The sequence below is a fragment of the Dipodomys spectabilis genome, unplaced genomic scaffold (assembly GCF_019054845.1).
Source record: "Dipodomys spectabilis isolate Male_0828 unplaced genomic scaffold, ASM1905484v1 ptg000136l, whole genome shotgun sequence".
Lineage (NCBI taxonomy): Eukaryota > Metazoa > Chordata > Mammalia > Rodentia > Heteromyidae > Dipodomys > Dipodomys spectabilis.
Window position 1 is genome coordinate 9479938 of NW_024870813.1, and position 22629 is coordinate 9502566.

Genomic DNA, 22629 nt, shown 5'->3' on the forward strand with positions numbered 1-22629 from the left:
ATAGGAAACTAAGACAGGCCCAGAGAAATGAAAGATCTTGCTCAGAGTTGTACAGTTAGTGGTAGCAGTAAGAACTAGACCCAAGCAATCTCACATTCAATTAATGTTTACTGCAAATATTTGCTATCTCTCTTAGAGACCTCCCAAGGGCCAGCACAAGAAGCCAGTAGAAATTATTCTAAATCCATGGCGGAGACTCAAAGATAGACCTATATAAGGCTGTCTGGAAGTTAAGTGAGTTAGTTTTCTTCAAATTCTGAGTTTCTTCAAGTCTTAACACACTTACCAGGGTAATCTGGTAAGGAGTCTCCTATCTTTCTAGGCCAGCATCTCCTGGGAGTGATGAAAATAACCTAGAATTTGTGAGGGATGAGACTCTTTCGAACAAATGGATCTAAGTGTAGTGCTGGGGATAAGTCAGTGGTAGTGCACTTAATTTAGCATCGACAAGGCCTTGGGTTTAATCCCCAGTACCATACACTCCAAAAGTTCCTAGCCCAACACTCTGAATATTTCATCTTTCAGCTTTCTCTCTGGATCGCCTCAAAATTTCAATGGAAAAATTTTCAGAAGTAAGGCCATGCAGTGGCTTTCAAGCACTGACATAATTTTATTTTCACAGAGAGACTGAATGGAAATTTCTAAGAATCTACTTGTGTTGTCCTAGTGATTATAGAGTAATTAATGAGTGGACAAAAATATGAAGCTAAGCCTCTAAGCATGTATAGCGTGGTATTACACAGTGAAGAATTGACCTCCCGCAAATGACAATGAACAGTCCTTTTCATAACACATCCAAATACTGGAGTCTATCAGTTCTATCAGAGCATTTTTATATACAGTATTTTTTCCTCACTGGATTGTAAACCTATGAGATTCCCCTGACCTTGATAGAACCTAAAGTTAGCTTTCTTTGGCAATCCATGATCCAAGAAAACCTTCTGGCTATGACAAGACCTCCATCGTAGGCCTACCACATGGCTTAGCCAGGCAGTGCTCCTGTGTCCTCCCAGATGACACAGGAAGAAAATTCTTAGGAGACATCCTTACAGCCTTCCTCCACAGAAAGTTACTTAGCCATCCAAGACAGCACTGTCTTCCCTTCCCATCTTCTCTAACAAAAGTGTTGCTCCAACAGTGGCATGGGGAGGAAAAGGCCTAAAACAGGAAAAGACAGAAGAAAAAGGTAATCTCATCTATGAGAGACACACATCTCAGAGGCTCTGAGGTTTGTGGCTAAGGCAGTATTTAAGAAAATATTTCCCTTACAAAATGGAAATCAGAATGAATTCAGACAGAAATGTCAATATTTCCTTGAGCTGAATTATTCTGGGAACTGAAAACAGTAAGGACTGGTTAGTTTTAACAATAAGATCCACTTTTGTCATTTTAGCAACAGATTTGATCCAATTAGAGTACCTACAACACACTTTCATATCCATAATCTTAGAATTAGTATGAAACAATCTGGAAGGAACTTCTCTAAAGGAAAGGAGATGGATTATCTCTAGCTCTCAACTCTCTATAAATTCACATTCTTTTTCACTTGCTCATTTCTTTCTTTCCTCTCAGTCTTATCTGCAATTCATACATGGACATGGATTCCCTCCTGACATGGTTTTCCAGTGTGAACCATGTGGTTCTGAGTAGTGTGGCAGAAAAATTCCTTAGCCAGACTTAGCTCATGGCTATTTTGAGATGCTTCAGGAAATAGATGTGGTGAGAAATTATAGAATGCACAATCCTGTGACTAAATGGCAGAACTTCTGTGAAAAAGAGAGACAGATTTGCCTACATTTCAGTTTAATATTTAGTGTATAATCCATAAATCAGATAGGTCCCTCTTGAGGACAAAAAGCTCTCCCTAAAGCTTTCCCTAAACAGATAACTGTTCAAACTATTTTCTGTAATCCATGATATTATCTAAAACTATAAAACACAAAGTGTTATAAGATCTATAAAGACAGTCATAAAACATCCTCTGAATATTCTGGAATATAAGTCAACAAACTTTCTGTAAAGGGGCAGATAATTAATATTTGTAGACATTTCAAGACCATCTAGTCCTTACCACATCATTTACCCATTCTTTTGTTTTTCTTTACAACTTTTTCAATGTAAGAACTATTCCTGGATCAGGGGTACAAAAATGAGACACTAGTCATAGTTGGCCTGTGGGCTAATGAGCCTTTACTAAAACTAAAACAAAAAGCAAAACACACACATACACACATTAAAAAAAAAAAACCCAGACTGGCTTTTTATATATTGCTCATTGGAATAAATATGCACCTTCTCCTTACTTCTAGATCTGTAATTTGATGAAATTGACACAGATAAATCTACAAAATTTTCAAAGTTTCTTAGTAGACACACACACAGTCTTTGCGTTCAGGTGTTTACTCTGCAAACCCATTTTGTGACTTAGAGAAAAGGTCTGACCTCTGAGCTCTGAGTTATCTTCGGCCAGATTAAAAATAAAAAAAGATACTTGCATTAAATGATCTCTGAAAAAGCTTACAGCCTATGATCTCTCAGATTCCATGAATGGCTCCAGAAAACTCCAGTGGTCTATTATTCAAGGAACTATTCCCAAGTCATCTTCATTATATTGGGAAAAACTCAATGATGTAATTCCCACCCTATCTCAAGTTTTCCAAGAAGATAAACTGTCCTCATTTTTGCCTTGACTATATCTCCCAGATGATTCCAGAAGCTTCCAAAGTGATCATGGATTCATTGCACTCATCCTCAAACAGAAAAGGTTCTCAGAGGTTATCTTAAATGATCGGAATCTGCATTCCAAAAAGCATAGATGCTGTTTCTAGAACTTATTTGATGCTACATTTTTAAAACTGCTGCAACCTTCAAAGCTTCTAGAAGTAAAGTCAGTTAAAACACACTTTTCTGCCAGGTGACTGTGGCTCACGCTTGTAATCCTAGCTACTCACTAGGCTGAAATCTGAGGATCATGGTTCAAAGCCAGCCTGGCCAGGAAAGTCTGTGAGACTCATTTCTAATTAACCACCAAAAAGCCAGAATTGGAGCTGTGGCTCAAAGTGGTAAAGTGCTAGCCTTGAGCACAAAAGCTTAGAGACAGTGCTGAGGCCCTGAGTTCAAGCCCCAGAACTAGCATTTAAAAAAAACAAAAACAAACAAAGGCATCTTTCTGATCCTTCACTTTATACCATTATTATTCCTCAAGGCAACAAGAGTTAGGGCTAGGTCAGATACCCAATCATGCAGAAGGGGTCTTCCGTATATTTCATACAAGCAGTACTAAAGTAGCATCCTCTTCTTCTAGAAGAAAAGCAAGTGTTCCCTTTCTATTTCTCTCTGCTCAGCCAATGGCAAATGCATATGCTCTCACTGATTTACCACGCACACATTTAGAATTAAACTCAACTGCCTAGGACTTGCATTAAGAAGAATTAATAAACTATCTCCTGTCCTGCAGTCAGAAACACTTGGTCTGCTCAGATTTCTTCATTCACTCAAGCTCCTTGAAGATGGATGAGCTTTATACCACAGAAAGGAAACAGGTCATTTATCTGACATCAAATTATTTACTGACATAAAAAATGATAATATCCATCAACAAGCAGTGAGTCCCAAGTGGGTCACACTGAGAACAAAGCTGTCTTTCTTTGATAAGAGTTATAAGGACATGCTAAGTGAGCTGCCATTTATGCTCCAATAATGTCATTACTGCCAGAAGAAATTCACGTTTTAAAGATATGTGAATCATTTCTCATGTATTTGAAACAGAGTCTGAATCTTGTTTTATTTTCTGAACTTCATGTAAAACTACATGTAAATTAGAGCAAGAGAACTGGGAACATGCTTTGTTTGGTGAGGGAAGGAAGTTCTAACTTTTGTTTGTTTTTGTTTTTTGTTTTTTGTCAGTCCTGGAGCCTGAATTCTGGGCCTAGCACTGTCCCTCAGCTCTTCAGCTCAAGGCTAGCACTCTACCACTTGAGCCACAGTGACACTTCCAGCTTTTTCTGCTTATGTGGTGCTGAGGAATTGAACTCAGGGTCTCATGCATGTGAGGCAAGCACTCTACCACTGAGCCACCTTCCCAGCCCAGAAGTTCTTACTTTTAACATTTATCCTTCCCTCTCATTCTCTTAATTTTTTTTTCCATCTGTGTAGCCCCCTTTAGTGCCAGTAGCCCATAGGTAGAGACCTGGCAGTAGTTTAGAACCACAGTTTGCTTTGACATGGGACACTATAAAGGCTCAGAGGGACGAGCCTGCCATAAATCCAACCAATGTATCTCATTCCATTTTTTTTTTTTTTGGGTCCAGTCGTGGGGCCTGAACTCTGGGCCTGGGCGCTGTCCCTCAGCTCTTCAGCTCAAGGCTAGTGCTCTACCACTTGAGCCACAGCGCTACTTCCGGCTTTTTTTCTTTTTGCTTATGTGGTGCTGAGGAATCGAACCCAGGGCCTCAGGCATGCAAGGCAAGCGCTTTACCACTGAGCCAATTTCCCAGCCCTCTCATTCCCTTTTTTAAAAAAAGAAAAGTATTATCTGTAATCATCCCAATTCTAATAGGCAACAATTAACAACTGTATTTTCTAGATAAATAACCTGAAGTTCAAAGATATCTGTTGGGTAAATTGCCCAAATTCACAGTTAGTAAATGGTAGATGAGGACTGTAAACCAATGATTTGTCTCACTCTGCAAAGATCTTGGCCTTCTCTGTTGACACCTATGTACCTACATATTTACCTAGCTGCCTTTTTGAACAAACAAAAGTTTTCTTCCAAAAAACATTCCTGTTTGGGTATGGTGGTGCACACCTTTACTGCCGGCATTTAAGGTAGAGGTTGCAGAATGAAAAAATCAGAGGCTAGCCTGTGCTACATAGCAAGATCCCTGTCTCAAAAACTATAAAAACCAGATGGCTGTGCATGGGGCTTTGAGGTAGAGTGCTTGCCTGACATGTATAAAGCTCTAAGTTGGATTCCCATCACCACAATTTCTCCAAAAGAACTTCCTACAACAACTTAATTTTATCTCAAAGAAAACAACACCAGATGTTAAGTGAAATGAACCCCAAGATAGGGACACAAATGGTTTTTTCTTTCTTGCTATTGTTTTTAATGTATTTATAATGTACTATGTGATTTTTTTGTTTCTTTGGTATGTTCCTCCCCCACGGTCTAACCCCTGTTTTCACTGTATTTGATTCTGGTGCCCTGCATCTTGTTTATATATTTTTCTAATTTGGGGAAGGGAAGGGAAAAAACAAAATGCTTAAATAGCGATACAGGTTGACCCATTGTGACAATGAGATGCACAAGACACTATGTTGAAAACCAACTTTACAACTTCAGCAGAGGAGTGGGGGGAAAGGGGGAGTTGGGGAGGTGGTGAAGGAAGGGATGGTAGGGGAAAAACAAAGGAGGAGGCAACAATGCTTGATAGGAAATGTACTCATTACCTTACTCATGTAACTGTAACCCCTCTGTACCGTATTTTTTACAATAAAAAACGCATTTTAAAAAACCACTACCAAAGACTTTTATTAAAAGCAAAGGCCTCACAAACATGTGTGAAACTGACTCACACTTTGGGTAATTACCTGGAAGGCAAGGAAAACCACAAGTAATTGGGCAGGAACAACCTGTCATTCGAGGTTATTCAGAAGTGAAATCTAAATAGCAATGAACAAAGACTGCATACCCTAAAAATGTTAACCCTATGAAATGATGTAAATCTCACCACTATTTAAAAACCAATGTGCTGGAATCTGGAGTTCTTCCTATTATACTTACTGAATCAGGATTAACATGGCTCTCTTAGGGTTCCATTTTCTGTGTGTGTATGTGTGTGTGTGTGTGCGTGCGTGTGTGTGTGTGTGTGTAAGAGGGGAGGGAGAAAGACAGTACTGGGTTTTGAACTCAGGGTCAGGGCCTGGACACTATCCCTCAGCTTTTCCACTCTACCACTTGTTCATGTCTCCACTTCCTAGCTTTTTTGTGACTAGATGTCTCTCAGATTTGTCTACGTGAGCTGGTTTTAAACCAGAATCCTAAAATCTCAGCCTTCTGAATAGTTAGGCCTACAGACATGAATGACCAGCACCTGGTGAGGGTTCCATTTTCTCAGTCACCACCTCTGATCCTATCTCATCCCCGATAGGCATGAAGGCCAGCCTGCCACTTCTTATAGATGCCTGGTCTCCTTGCAGACTCCCTATTTGTTCTTTATTATTTGTTTCTTGCCTTTTAGCTTGGCTCTCTCCAACTATGTCTTTCTAGTATAGAACAGTCTCCTATAGGAAGGGAAAGTATGTCATATGATGACTTGTTTGTCAAGATGGCCCCAAAGAAATGATTTCACCACTTACATTTGTTTGTTTATGTTTCTCAGAACTCTCCAAAGTGAGAAGGCAGAAGTGACTTTTCTGACACCGAGAGGGAAGCCTGGTTTCATTCAGCATGTGGCTAGCATTCTTATCTCAGCAAATGAATCTTGGCTTCCTGGATATATTCTGATCAAGATGAATTATATGTACAATTCAAACTCCAGAAAACTACTCAAAAACTGCTCAAGTACAACGAGCCAGGCTTCTGCCAAAGTTGGAAATGATTAGGAAGCGTGATTTTGGCTGAGTATTCAGCTCTGTTTAACGCTTTTATTTCTGTGTTATTCTCATTCACTTAAAAGAGAAATACAGCGGTCAGAGACAAGATCTCTTTCCCTTTTCATGTTTCTCCAATTTATCTTCCTTGGCATAATAAATTTCTCAAGCCAAAGAGTTGAGAGTGTTGCCTCGTTTCCTCAGCTTCTCCCCCCCACCGTTATCTCGGTTATCTCTGGTTTATTTTTTAGTCTTTACTCTTATCATCACAGTTTCTCTGAACATTATAAAGCTAGAATGAGTCACCTCCCACCCTTGCAGCTGCTTATGGGTATTTCAGGCCTTGGGCTTTCAATTCCACAGCTCTGGTGCTTGACATGTTTGGAAAGCAAAAGAAAACCTAGCTATACCTCCATTAGAACTGATGACCCAACTGTGAACTATATATTTTTTAAATTTTGTTTTATTGTAAAGATGCTGCACAAGGCGTTACAGTTACACGAGTAAGGTAATGAGTACATTTCTTGTAGAACATTGTTATACCCTCCTTTGTTTTTTATCCTATTGTCCCTTTCCTCCCCCATGCCTCAACTCCTCTCCCCAGAAGTTGAAAAGTTCATTTCTTGTGAGAATCTGTACTATGTGATTTTTTTTTTTTTTGTTTCTTTTATATGTTGTTTCCCCCTATGGCATATCCCCTGTTGTCACCATATTTGATTTTGGTACCCTGCATCTTGTATATACATTTATCTAATCTGGGGAGAGGAAGGGGCATAACAAAATGCTGAAACAAGGACACAGGATGACCCCTTGAACTATGTTTTTTACAGCTAGAAATAAAGCCTTTTCCAGTATGAAAACAACTTTAATCAAGATCTGTTTATGTATCATTGCTTATTGTCAGTGTGAGGTAGTGTGAGGAACAATGGACAGCCAAGTGCAGTGGTGTACTCCTGTAATCCTTGCACTGAGGTGAGCTGATGTAGGATGGCTGCAAGTTTGAGGAAAGTTGAGGCCAGCTACAAAGTGAGAAAATGTCTCAAGCAAGCAAGGAAAGCAAGGTGAAAAAGAATGGACAAAAATTGGTTCTAGAATTCAACTGATAATTAATTTCATGCTGGTGTTGGGGCTTGAACTCAGGACCTGGAAATTGTCCCTGAGCTTTTCTTGTTCAAGGTTACCTTTCTACCACTTGAGCCACAGCTCCACTTCCTATTATTTTGCTGTTAACTGGAAATAAGCACCTCACAGATTTTCATGCCTAGACTGGAAACCTAGATTTTCAGATCTTGAGTAAGATTACAGATGTCACTGGTGCCCCACCAGAATTTTATTTTTAATACAAAAATTTTAAAACCTATTTTGAGGAGTTCCTTTAAAAATGCATATTCATAATGATAGATTATAGTGTAATAAGCCATGTATTCATAAATAAACATATAGAAAATCTATTGCAACTGTATCCATTAATATCCCTCCTCTTCTTCCAGGAAGATTTTTTTTTAAGCACATAATTTCTTTCATACACACTCCCAGATATTTGCAAGAGACAGGAACTTCTGTCTTTTAAAAATATAATCACCACACTTTAAAAAATATAATCACACGCTTAAAATTCCTGATATCAAATAATCAGTGTTCAAATTTCCCAGATCATCTCATGACATCTTTTAAAATACTTCATTATGAATTTTATTCTCAGGTATGAGAATAAATTACAGGCTCACATCTGTAACCCTAGCTACTCAGGAGGCTGAGATCTGAGGATCGCGGTTTAAAGCCAGCTGGGGCAGGAAACTCCGTTGAGACTCTTATCTTCAATAAACCACTAGAAAACCAGAAGTGGTGCTGTGGCTCAAGCGATAGAGCGCTTGCCTTGAGCTGAAGAGCTGAGGAACAGTGCCAAAACCCAGAGTTCAAGCCCCACGACTGACCCCCCCCCCCCCAAAAAAAAGCCCAGAAAGCACACAGATAAAAATAATAATTTGTTAATATTTGTTTCAGATTTCTCTTAAAAAAGACTTTTTAGAGCAGTTTTAGTTCCACAGCAAAATTTGAGAGGACCAAAGATTTCTCATAAATCTGCTATCTCTACCACTTCCCATCATCAACATACCCCACCAAAGTGGTACACTTAGTACAACTGATGAACCTATACTGACACATCATTATCACCAGAACTCTTTTAATTTACATAGGGGTTCATTGTTGATGATTCAATGGCTTGGACAAATGCATGGCGTGTCGATCATTACGTACTATACACAATACTTCAACTACCCTCAAATCATGTGCTCTGTTTTTCCCACTCATCCTTTGCTCCCTTGTAAGACTTGGCAACCACTTCACCTTTTTACTAACTAATTCTGTCTTTTCCAGAATGGTGTAGAGTTAGAATCACGCAGTAAGTAACCTTTTACATTGGCTTCTTTCACTTAGTAATATGTATTTAGCCTTGTTTCATGTTTTTTCATGATTTAACAGCTCATTTCTTTGTAGTGTTGAATAATATTCACAACATAGTTTTCTACTCACCTTCTTGGATCCCTTGATTGTCCCCAGGTTTGGGCAGTTAAGAATGAAGTTGCTAAAAACTCAGGTTTCTGTGTAAACAAAAGTCTGGAATATATTTGGGTAAATATTAGGGCTTGCTCATCTTGTTTGGCTGATATTCTACCACTTAACCCTTGCCTCTAGCCAAGCTTTTTGCTGGTTAATTGAAGATGGAGTCTTGAAGACTTTTCTTCTTGGGCTGGTTTCAAGCCAAGAGCCTCTGGCTCTCAGTGTCCTTAGTAGCTAGGATTACAGGTATGAGTCACCAGTAGCCAGACAATATTGTTTTAATACTGGCATGATACTGTACATATTCTTCTATTTACTGTATGACTTTGAGTTCTTTCATGAATAGACTGTGTTTTATCTAATTTCCTATTATGAGATATTCATTCCACTTCCAACTTTCCACTACAGCAAAATAGTCATAGGCTGACTTCTCTTTAAATATCACATTATGTATTTTGCAACTTTCTTAGGATTTATACATACATGAGGAAATGCTGTGTTATTGGGTTAAGACAGTATTTTAAATTGTTGCTAAATTCATCATCTCAGGCTTTTACCTCTACCACTAGTAGATAAAAGTCAACACAATGGCTGGGTGCTAGTGGCTCATGCCTGTAATCCTAGCTACTCAGGAGACTAAAATCTAAGGATGGTAGTTTGAAGCCAGCCTGGGAAGCAAAGTCAATGAGGCTCTTATTTACAATTAACCACCAGAAAACTGGAAGTGGTGCTGTGGCCCAAGTTGTAGAGGGCTAGCCTTGAGCACAAAGAGGCTCAGAGTGCCCAGGCTCTTAGCTCAAGCCCCACAATCAACAAAAAACAAAAACAATAAACAACAACAAAATCAACATAATAGTCTTGAAGGTCTATAATAACTTTGAAAGTCAACAGGTCAACTCAACTTTTAAATGGTCATTTAAAAATGACCATTAAAAATTAACTTTTTAAATGGCCATTTCATTAATAGTCATTATGCTGACAACATGAGTTCATGATTTCAACTGTTTCTTTTTAAATTCCCAAATGGTATTGCCTTAGAAACTTAGGAACCCTTTCCTTTATCTTGTCATTTCTCTAAAAATTTCATATTCTTTTATAAAGACATCCCATGAGATCAAGTTCTAACCATCCCATGGAATGACGGGTGACGGAGCGATCTCATGCATGTGCACCAAGTTTTTTTTCCTGTTAATCTGTCCTTTGTCAGCCCAGGCTCCAGTCAATGAACCATGGATGAAGTACTGAGAAATAGAACTTTTCCCTCTCCACACACAAGAAACCTGTATTGGAACCGGTGCCCGTGACTCACACCTGTAATCCTAGCTACTCAGAAGGCTGAGATCTGTGGATCGTGGTTCAAAGCCAGTCAAGGCAGGGATGTCAATGAGACTCCCAGAACACTGGAAGTGGCACTGTGGCTCAAGTGGCAGAGCATTTATCTTGAGCTGAAAAGCTCAGGGACAGTGCCAAGGCCCAGAGTTCAAGCCCCATGACCAACAAAAGAAAGAAAGAAAGAAAGAAAGAAAGAAAGAAAGAAAGAAAGAAAGAAAGAAAGAAAGAAAGAAAGAAAGAAAGAAAGAAAGAAAGAAAGAAGAAAGAAAGAAAGAGAGAGAGAAGAAGGAAGGAAGGAAGAAAGGAAGGAAGAGAGGGAGGGAGGAAGGGGGGGGAGGGAGGGAGGGAGTTGAATATATAAAATGATACAAAGCAAACATTATTTCTAATAGTGATAGATTTCCCAGGGTATAGAAAACTGCATAATGCCAAGGAAGTGCCTGGGGGTGGTTATGGGCTTAGGTAATTGCTTTAGCAATTGTGACCATGGACAACCTCTCTGAGCAAGTGACCATCACAAACCCTGCATCATGTTAACAAGTTCAAATTGCTATAACTAATTATGGGTGCCACCATGTATCTTGTAGCACAAGAAAAACTAGGGCCCAATGAGAGGGTATAGTATGGAAGTCACCAAGCACTGGTGTTGAAATTCTTCAAGCCATGTGAAAAGAAAACTCTGAGAGGCTGGGGGAGCCCACTGGGACCCCCCCCCAACCTCCAAAGTGGTCGTCCCTGCTTGTGCTCGGTAAGTTCTACAGTCAATTCACTTAGGGTGCCTGAACTGGAGAGCTGGATAGGTTTGAATGAAAAGCCTTTCTTCATGACCTGCATTCTGGCATGGCTTCCTGGACTCTCAGTCACATAAAGCCACCCCAGTGGCTTGGCTCACAGAGGTTCAAACAAAACTCTGTCTCAGGGCCTGGCAGAATCTGGCGCTTCTCTGAGAGTCCTACCGTTACTTCACAGTTAATAATTAGCTGTGCCTTGTCCCTCACAAAGAGTGTCACCAAAACAAAAGCAGACGTTAAGTGTGTTCGCCATACTTGCCACCCCAGTAAATAGTCAAAGGGATGATTAATGAACAGGGGAGGGGGATTAAACACAACAATGAACAGAGACAAAGGCCCAGGGTTCCGCTGCCCACAAACTGAGACAAGCTATATCCAGAGAGAAGAGACAGAAAGAGATTACCCCCCAAATCCATGAATGAACGAACAGGTTGTGAGGACTTCATCGAACCCTGCATTCTGACAGTCCTAGTCTTTTACTAACATGGTGACATGTGAAGGGGCTGAGGTCAGCAGAGGCAAAAAAGCATGTGCTGTTGTGGGCCTGGGCAGGAAAGGGCACATTTCTGTGGGGGTGACAGAGGAGACCCAAACACATTATAGGATACTCCTTGAGGCCTCTTTGTGAGGCAGGACCAGAGCTGACAAGTTTAAAGAGTTGTTTGGATGTCAAACAAAGCGGATGAGGCATCCTACAAATGCTCTAGCTGAAGCTGTTTGACAAGGCCTGTCTGGGCCCAGGACTTCCCAGAATAAAGAACTCCACTCAAAGGCATCTGCTACCAAGGGAGGAGGGAGGAGGGGCTTTTAGCAACAATTTGCAGGCTCAGGATGGATCAGGCTGGGTGTCTGGCTTTGTATACTTCCTCTTAGTTAGTTCTAAAGAAAATTTCCACCCAATAGTCTCATAGATTCGGATTTTTTTTTTTTTTGCCAGTCCTGGGGCTTGAACTCAGGGCCTGAGTGCTTTTACCAGGCTAGTACTCTACCACTTGAGCCACAGTGTCACTTGTGGCTTTTTCTGTGTATGTGATGCTGGGGAATCAAATCCAGGGCTTCATGCATGCTAGGCAAGCACTCTACCACTGAGCCAGATTCCCAGCCCCAGCCTGTTGGATTTTTAAGAGGCAAAGTAGAAAGCTGGATGCCAGTAGTGTACATGTATAATCATAGCTACTCAGGAGAGTGATATCTGAAGATTATGGTTCAAAGCCAGCCCAGCAGATAAGTCATGAAACCCTGATCTCCAATTAACCACTAAAAAAGCTGAAAGTGGATCTGTGGCTCAAGTGCTAGAATGCCAGTCTCGAGCAAAAAAACCTAAGAGATAGCACCTGGGCCCTATGTTCAAGCCTCAGGACCAGTACATGTGCATGCACACATGTGCACATGCACGCACATAAACACATGCACATATGTGCACACACATGCTTATGCATATGCCAACTGATGATGGCATATTGTAAACCAAGTTATGATTAACTGAATTCTATGCTTCTGAGGCTTACAGAAACAACAACAGCAAAAATAATCTACATGAAATGAAAACCTAATCCTAAAATAGAAAAATATGTTCCCAGCAATGACCTTTAAGCTTAAAAATTTCTGCCATCCTCAAACGAGGAGAAGCTATACAGAAGACATATATATAGACAGAAGGTAAAAAAAATTAGGTATTATTTTCTTCTCAGACATGCCCAATAAACCAAGGGTAGATCACAGTTAAAGCATAGCATCCGGTGCCCTGCATCTGGATTCACACAGGGGATCCAGCAGAAGTTAAGACACACAATGACACTAAAGCACTGCCCAAAGCACAGAAACAAGACAGAAAGCATTAGAAACAGATACACTAGAATCAAAAGCAAAACCCCAAGGGACAGGTAGAACTCCAGTTTGCAAATCTTAGAAGAAATTATGCATTGGTGCCGATGGATGAAAATGCTCTCACACTGGATACAGATCCAGTGCCAGAGAGACTTGTGACAGGATTATAATCACCTCTCTAACTTAATAAAGCCTCATTAATCTGAACAAACCTAATTTCAAATGGCTGGAATAATCAAGCTGAAATGAAACTGATCTCTCAACTATAAAAGGAGTGTTTACTCAGCAAATTAATGGCATGACACACATCAGGTAGGGGACTACTTAACCTACTTAGGAGTACAAACTTGACATACATATCTACACCCATTTGCTCTATAGTAGTCTGTATGTTAACTACTGATGAGCTTTAGTCATTAAAAGAGATTTTCAACTTAGAAGCCCTGAATTAGGCACTAGTGTACATTACCAGGTATTTTTCTAAGTAAAATAATCTTTCTACTAATACTGTCAGGACAGTTGTAGGGAAGGTAAAACAATGGTCTCTTCCCTTCAAAGTTCTTCATTGGGTTGCAACCCCGTAACAAAGGATTAATAAGACAAAATAAGATATGGAAGAAATCTAGAGCAAGGAGAATAAAGCTCAGAGAGATAACATTGATTTCAGACTTCATACTAGCTTCAAGTGAAACCAAGAAAGAAGGGTTTTAGGAGCAGGGGACAAACCTTAGAGAGATGCCAGGCAAAGTATGGAAATCAAGAGAAGGGTTCATTCCAAGTGTATGTGTGCAATTCTGTGATCCCAGAATTTAGGAGGTAGGAACACTAGGTCTAGGCTGACACAAGGACAAAAAAAAAGCTTTATACTCTACCTAAAAAGTAACTAATACAAAAAAGGCAAAATCGGGGGTGAGGGAGAGCTGAGTCAAATGGTGGAGAGCTTGTTCAGGCAAGCATGATTTCCTGAGTTCAAATTCTGGTACAGAGACAGGGATGGAGGGAGACAAACAGGCAGGGAGAGGGACCCAGAGAGACAAAGAGTAAACACAAGATTTGAGATTTGATTGGAGGACTTAAGCTGGTGCCTTTTCACTGATAAGAGTTTCAGTAATTTAAAGTCCTGCTTCTCTTACTTGTACAAGACATTTTTATAAATGGAGATCCTTCACAGATATACATGCCCTTTGCAAAAGGTAAAATCTACTGTCTTCAGAGCTTTTCCTGTGGCTGTAGCACTCTTTGAAAATAACAAGCCCCATTAGTTCTTAAGCTAAAGAGTCATATGTGGGTAACGGTGACATGGTTGGCAAATTTTGGTTTCTTATTGGATTTATTTGAAAGTCCCAAATCCATGAAGATCCCTTTGTTTTTTGGGGTTTTTTTTGTTTATTTGTCGGTCATGGGGCTTGAACTCTGGGCCTGGGAGCTGTCCCTCAGCTCTTCAGCTCAAGGCTAGCGCTCTACCACTTGAGCTACACTGCCACTTCCGGTTTTCTGGTGGTTTATTGGAGATAGGAGTCTCACAGTCTCTCCTGCCCGGGCTGGCTTTGAACCGCGATCCTCAGATCTCAGCCTCCAGAGAAGCTAGGATTACATGCGTGAGCCACCAGCGCCCGGCTGATCCCTTTGTTTTCTGGGAGATAACAAAAACAAAATCAGAAAATTGATTAAAGCATCTCACTTTCCAAACATTTGAACTAGAAAGAATCTGTACACCCAGAGAGACCCTGTCTCTCCTCAACATTGTGTGGAGGGATTTCAAAGCTCACTGTGTTCTCCAGGAACAGATGTAGCCTAAGGAAGTTGCTAACCTACTTCCTACTCAGAAAAGTGTTAGTCTATCAGAAGGATAACACTTGTTCTCTTGGCTTGCCATAAGAGGTCTTGTTGACTCCCCTAGGTATATGTCTGTTCCTGCATACACACGCGCGCACACACACACGCACGCACACACATACACACAGACAAAACAAACCCCTCAAAATAAAACAAAAACCCACTGTTATAATTCTATATAAAATGTTCAAAAGAAACAAGAGAATCACATTTCCCATCAGCATGTTTGGGAAATGCAGATATAGAAATTAAACCACATGTGAAGGTAAAATTCTGTGAGCATGTGCATGGGTGCAGCAGTACTGAGCTTGAACTCAAGGACTAAGTGCTATCCCTTAGGCTGGTGTTCTATTGTCTGAGTCATAGCTCTACTTCTAGCTTTTTGGTGGTTAACTGGTTAATTGGAGATAAGAGTCTTTCCTAATTGGAGAATAAGAGACTTTCCCACCTAAGCTGGCTTTAAACTGTGATCTTCAGATCTCATGCTCCTGAGTAAGTAGGATTATAGATGTGAGCCACCAATGCCTGGCTGGTAAAATTCTGTTATATGCAAGGAAGAAAAGGCCAAAGGAGATACAAAGTTCTTTACAAGAACCAGACAAGCCACAGCTTTGTATGCATCACCAGTTATAATGGAAGATATTGGATTGGATTGACAAGTATCTATCAACAGACTCAGAAAATGTGTATTCCAAAGAAAATCAGTTTCCACACATTATCTGAAACCATAGCATGTGAGCATGTTTGTGCTAGGGTGTGAAGAAGATGGCTACTTAAATGGGGATCATAGGAAGAAATCACTAAGTAGGCTAAATAGTGAAACAACATACAAATAAAGTTTTTTAGCCTAAATATTCTTTTATTATTTCTTATTTTTTTGTCAGTCATGGGTCTTGAACTCTGGGCCTAGGCGCTGTCCCTCAGCTCTTCAGCTCAAGGCAAGTGCTCTACCACTTGAGCTACAGCACCACTTCCAGTTTTCTGGTGGTTTATTGGAGATAAGAGTTTCAGGGACTTTCCTGCCCAGGCTGGCTTTGAACCGCGATCCTCAGATCTCAGCCTCCTGAGTAGCTAGGATTACAGGCATGAGCCACCGGCGCCTGGCCCTAAATACTATTTAGTGAAAGATTAATATGATAAACGAGATAGCTATTATAAGAACATTAGTTCACCTTCTAAAAATATAATTTGGGATTTTTCTTTTTTAAATTTTCAAACTGCTCTGTTACTAGAGAAATGGGGAAAAAAAACACCCCTCTTCCCCCCCCCTCCAAAAAAAAACACAACTTTGTTTCCCAACCCTTTTAGCACATGTATCCCAGAGTGGTTTTAATTGCTGGGAAGACAAATATTCCTCTGTCTTTGAAATGATCTGAGAAAGGAGGCACTGAGTGCTCTAATTTGGCAGCACAAGAATACTGCCTGCTTATCTTGGTTTGCTTTCGGGAGGTATGGGTGGATCACCAAAGTAAAGGGCAGTAGAAAGATAAGTTTCCATGACACCCACAATAACTCTTTTATATTGCTCACTGGCTATTCTATATGTAGCATTCAGAGGCAAATATAAAAAAAATGATGTAAAGCCAAAATTATTTCCTTGATAACACTTGTTTTAAACACCTCACCACTAAATAGCTAAAAGTCTCCAAACTGAATGCATAAACCATATAAAAGCCACAAGCATACTTACATAAATTCTTAAGATTAAAGTAATAACTTCTAGAAAAAGGTGGGAGAAAACACAGTACAATAAATCTATTTGTAATGGTATTTGGGTTCTACCAAGTGCTTTCATTGGTCTCCAGTGGCTTACATATAAAACAATACATTTGATGTATGATTTCAATTCCTTATGGAAAACTGTTCTATCTACAAGCAGGCTGTCAAAACAAATGCCAAAAAAAAAAATCTCTTTCTGTGTCCCAATATGAGGCCGATTTGAAGATACAACTTAAGGTCACAATTTGTTCTTGCTTGCTCAGGTTTAAGACTATAATTGAAGAATGCCTGACCTGGAGGGGAGGCAAGCAAAGAAGGGGGCGATAGTTTATTTATGTGAAATAGCAACCAGCAAGGTGTCAGAGATTGAAGTTAAATGGCATTGTTTTCCACAAAGTGTGGGTCTACCAAGTGGGAAGAAGCCAAGGAGTTGCTCTCTGCAAGCTGCTGGGAACCTGTCCCCCGCCCTCCCAGCCCATGGCATATGGCAGCTGTCAGCTCAAAAAAGAAAAGAAAAACCCATCCTTGGATCCAGAATTCTATTTTCCTGGTACTGAGGGTATACCTGTTGCTGCTGAACAAAAACAAATGCCATTCTAATTGGTGTGTAAAGTACAGCCCTTCATCACTGCAGCCCAGCTCCCTGTTTTAATCAACATTTTTTTTTTAAAATCCCAAAGTTGTCCAGGTTTAAACAAGTAATTATAAAATGAAAAATGTCTACAGTTGCAAAAGGACAGCATATAATTCCCGTGTGATTTTCTTGACATTATCGTCCTTCAAATAGTTTAATAATTTAGTTCCCCAATTCATCCTCCTGCTCCATACTTTATAACACAGTCCCCTGAGATGTTGGCCAATTTCGCTGACTAACCCTACTTTTTTGTTTGTATGTGTGCCAGTACTTCGGTTTGAACGCAGGGCCTAGTGTTTTTCTGCTGAAGGTTAGCATGTTAGGACATGAGTCACATGTCCATTCATTGTGTTTTGCTGGGAAATTGGAAATTTTCCAGCCTAGGTTGGCTTTGAACCAAGATCCTAAGATCTCAGTCTTCTGAGTAGCTAGGATTACAGACTTCAGCTAAATCTCTTTATTGGGATCCTCAAACTTGTCATTATTGTGATGGGCTTTGGCTGAATGAAATCCTGTATCTGCCTATGGCTTGCTGGAAGAGCCAAGCTCAGTATGTACGTCAATTCTCCATGAATGCCCAGAGGATCTTCATTGTTTTTAATCCTCTTCACGGAAGTATATACCAGCACCAGCAGAAATTTTGGCCAAGTTAATAACATTCCAAAGGCAATTTCCATGTACCTTCAATTCTACCCCAAGGCTCTTTCCTCCAAGTCCCACCTATGTGGACAAAGGAAAAATCCTTCCTTCACCTTCATCCGTATGAGTGATTGCTGGATATCATGAAGCGGTAACTCAAGTGAGATCAATTATTCAACATTATTTACAGCCAAGGGATGGAGACATCATCTACTATAAAAATATCTTTCTTGGCTGAGTTGATTATAGCTAGAGACAGGAATGGCTGGTATGAAACAATTAAATTTTAGCTAAAGAGTACCTAGTTTAGGATGGAAATATCCAGAAGGGCTGGCTAAGTGTTGAAGTTTCACACAGAACCTCAGAGCAGGATTGATAGCAGTGGAGAGAGGACCTGCCACCAACAGGCAATCACAAAAACACAGGCGTAGAGGCTGTAAGGCTTTGCCAGAAGCCGGCCAAGGAGGGACTTGGCTGTGCAGGCTGCTCAGGCAGGCATTGCTGAGTATTATGGTTTTGATTTTGTCTCCCTGGATCTTCACCAACCTCTTTGTGAGGGGCAGCTCACAATATCCTGAAGGTCAGGTACCCTGGACACTAACCACATTGGGCTGGTACCTCAGGCTTTTCTTAAGCTTGCTTGCGACTAGTGTAATGTAGCTACATATGATGTCAGCAAATAAAAATCGACTTGGATTTAAAAAATATCCTAAGAACAGAAATAGATGCTTCACATAAACTGGTTTTTTTTAACCTCACAAGTTTCTATACTTTGGACAAGTTTTCATCACATAGGAAAAAACAATAATACCTGCTTGCAAATAAAGTATGCTTTCTCCTTGTGCACCCAAGACTCAAATATTTTTACACATTAGAAATCCCTCTTATTGAACCAGATAGTTCAAATGATACTGGGGATTTTTTGAGACAAATTTGCAATATAAGGTTTCCATGGAGAATTGTTTCCTCTCTCAAGTGACACTATATTGGCAAGAAAATAAACTTGCAGGCCAAAGTACTGACTTCTGCAAAAACAGAATTAGCAAGGGGATTCTTCTCCCTAATGTGATATATCCCCTACAAATGGCCAAACTCAGAGCTTCATATGTTGCATTTTTAAAAGAAGCCATTTTTTCCTGTTTCTTATGTTGAGTTAATTCACTGACTCCAGGAACTATAAATGCATTTTCTAGTACAAATGTACATTTTATATTAAAAATGCTTTCTTTCAAAAGAAAGTTCAGAGTTAAAGTCTCATTCAATCATCAATTTAACAAATATTTATTGAGTAGCTACTCTATGCCCCTTCATAGAGGAGACATGATATGGCTCCTCCTTCCAGACAGAAATTTTAGCCTTAAACTATTAAGAAGTAGGAGAACAAAATTATTTGTATTAAAGTTCCTGGTATTAAGCATAGAGGACTATCTATACCTTCCCAGGATTCAGAAGGCTGAATCTGGGACCAATCTGGGCTATATTTTGAAGTACTACCCACTCCCTCAGGGAAAAAAAAAGATTCTTAGGTAATGCAATAGTAGGTTAACTTGAGTCCTTGTTAAAAGATGTTCAAGCCCTAATACCAAAGACCTGTGAATGTGATATTTGGGAAGAGGGTCTTTGTAGATGATCGAGTTATGCCTATTAAGAACAAGCCCAAAAGCAGAACTGGAGCTGTGGCTCTAAGTGGCAGAACACTAGCCTTGAATAAAAAGGTTCAGGGACAGCACTCAGGTCCCGATTTCAAGCCCCATGACCTAAAAGCAAACAAACAAAAAAAGGAAAAAAGGAAAGGAAGGAAGGAAAGAAGAAAGAAAGAGAAAGGCAGGCAGGCAGGCAAGCAGGAAGGAAGGAAGGAGAGAAAAGAGAGAGAAGAGGGGGGTGGGGGAGTGGGGGAGAGAGAAAAAAGGGAGAGAGGGAAAAAGAGAGAGAAGGAGAGAGGGAGGGAGGGAGGGAGGGAGGAAATTCATTGTATATGCCACAGAATTGAGAAATACAAGGGTAGGGGTAAGTCGGAAGAGGTGGTGAAGATGTTGAAGTGGTGGCACAGATCAAGGTGCATTGTACACATAAATTGCTTTGTTAAATTGCAAAAAGATACATAACCTAAAATTAAGACAAGTAAGGGAAGAGGTGGGTTGAAAGAGGTGATATTGATCAAGTGACACTGCACTGTATTCATAAACTGTTTCAGTAAATGGCAACTCCTTTGTACAACTATTTAAAGATAATAAAAATATTCAAAAAAAGATGAAGTCCAAATCTAATATTAGTGTCTTTAAGAAAAGGGAAAGTTTAGACACAGAAATACACACACACACACACACAGAGAGAGGGGCAATGAGGCAGAGACCCAGGGAAAATGCATCTAGAAGCCAAAGATGTATAGGCTGCCAGGAGGTAGGAGAAGGGGGAGATCAGACTCTCCTTTACAGCACCCAGAACAAGCCAATCCTGGAAACACCTTGATTTTGTACTTCTAGCCTCCAGAACTGTAAGACAGCATATTTCTGTTTTTACAAACCACCCAGAAGATAGCGCTTTGTTATAGTAGCCTAGGAAAACAATGCAGACACTAATAGAAATGCTAATACAAGTATTATTCAAAGCCTTCAAAATCAATGCCAAAGAGGTAACCATCTACCCAAATGGAAGCCTTGAAGTGTCATCCGCAGTACAAGAACATAAAGCCTCATTCCAGTGATGTGCACAAGGCCACTACTGAAATCTAGACTGTGGTCCCTCAAAGGTTTCCCATGTCCCCAACTTTGTGGTTCACCCTTGAGGTCAAAGTAAACATGCCTGTCCTTGACTTTTTAGTTAGTAATTCCAGGTTGAGAGCAAGCCTAGAAGGGCTTTCTTTCACCCAGGAGAGAGATCTCCTTCCACTTCATTTCTCTCTGGAATGGTCTTCCAATATTGGGACACTTGGAGGAGTCATGGGCTCTTGATGACCACCTTTCTTTACGGTCCAAAAGGGCATCCACTACAGGCTGATTCATTCTCTGTGAAGTTACAGTGAAAACACTTGCTATCATAATGATTATTAACCTGAAACTCATCTTACCCAACACTTGAGCACAGTTAAAGATGATCCTTAGAATAGTAGTAATCAAGTCTACAGGAGAGTTCTCTGAACTCTTTATAACTCTCAAAAGTTTAGCAGATACTGGTGTTCTACCAGATTTTTAAAGTTCCATTTCATCTTCTTTTGTAGAGTCTCTCCTTTGGGTACAATTCTATCACGTAGTTTTATTACTTGCTTTTAGAATTCATTAATTAACTGTGCTCATTTGGCATTCTTATTATTTAACCAATTTTAAGTACTGTATCCCATTTTATTGGAGGGAAATCCAGTTTCCTTGTAAGTTTTCTACCTTAATTTATCTTCATCTCCTGACCAATTACCAAGGAATCTGTTGGACCTATCACTCAAATTGTATAACTAGGTCACTTGACTTTGTATTTGGAAGTACCTTCTCTTTCAAAGAAAGAAGAAAAAAATCAATCCAAGGGATATCTTTAACGAAGAGCAAATTAATAGAGATCCATTCATAACAGAGCTGGTATTTTCAGCAGCCATAACCTAGAAATGTGGTTGGCTCAATCCCCAAGGGAGAGAAAATAGGCATGGGCTAAAGACCCGTGGAAGCTGACAATTTTTTGTTCCCATCTCGTCTAGTCCTTATTACTAAGAAAGGCCACAGGTAGTGAAAAACAAGGAGCCAACATTGTCATAACCAACATTTCTTGTCAATCTGAGAGGAAATATGTGAGCCTCATTTTAACCTTATTTTGAAGGGGGAAAAATGGAAACCATAATTTTCAGTGCCCAGTGCTACCACTATCACAGAGCACCAATTTCCCCAGAGCTTCCCCTAGACATCTCCTTCCATCATTTTCTCAAAACTGGATCTACCCCACCATGGCTCCTCTCTGTCTGTGTTGGTTCCAAGTTCTATCCTTAGAATGCTCAGAGTCAATTGCAAAAGTGTATGCATAGCTTCTAAAACCCTTCAAGATGGTGCTCTAACTAAAATTACACATAGTTGCCCATGTCTCAGTACCTTCTGAAAGGGACCACTGTGATAAAAACCTGGGCTTGTGACAAGGGAAGGGCTGGCTGGTCAGACAGTTCAGAGTCAACATCTCCCCCAAGCTGGTCTCTGTAGGTCTCCACAGTTCTTTTTGCCCTGCCTCCTTCACCCCTATTCTCAACTCCCTGCTTCCAGCCCCAACTTCAGCACGGGGCTGTCCTAGCTTTTGTTCTGGCAGAGATAAGATGTATAAATGATGAGTGGTTGACAAAGTGTACTCCAGTGCCGCAGGCAGCTCATCAATCATTTCCCACATGTCGACAGATAATTGATGCAAACCCTGCAGGGCCAAGCTCCATCAGGTGAGAGGAGGGAAGAATTAAATCTGCTGTCAGGAGTTAGGCAGCTGATCTGTATTTAACATTCTTTTTAATTTAGCACTTGTTTGTTTTAAGCTGAGTTTGTTGATGGCTTCCTCCTTATACTCTCCACTCAGGGGAGTGGTCTGGCATTTGTTTTGCCCTACCTCCTTACCCCCCTTTACCTTTAAACTGAGGGTTTCCTGGGCCAGGCTTTAGAAAGGGCAGGCAGACAAGACCACCCAGGCCTCTTAGGGAGGTACAGGGAAATATTCTGCCTAAGTGAAGTTTACATCAAA

At 40.2% G+C, this 22629-nt stretch overlaps 1 protein-coding gene and 1 non-coding gene across 2 annotated transcripts in view; both read right to left on the bottom strand.

Annotated features, from left to right (window-relative positions):
• Lrmda (leucine rich melanocyte differentiation associated) overlaps positions 1-22629 on the bottom strand; it is a 1111100-nt gene that overhangs the window by 368112 nt on the left and 720359 nt on the right. The window lies entirely within an intron of this gene.
• On the bottom strand, positions 4146-4277 carry LOC122116614. The gene has a single exon (XR_006148999.1). It is a non-coding gene; the product is annotated as a small nucleolar RNA SNORA42/SNORA80 family (small nucleolar RNA).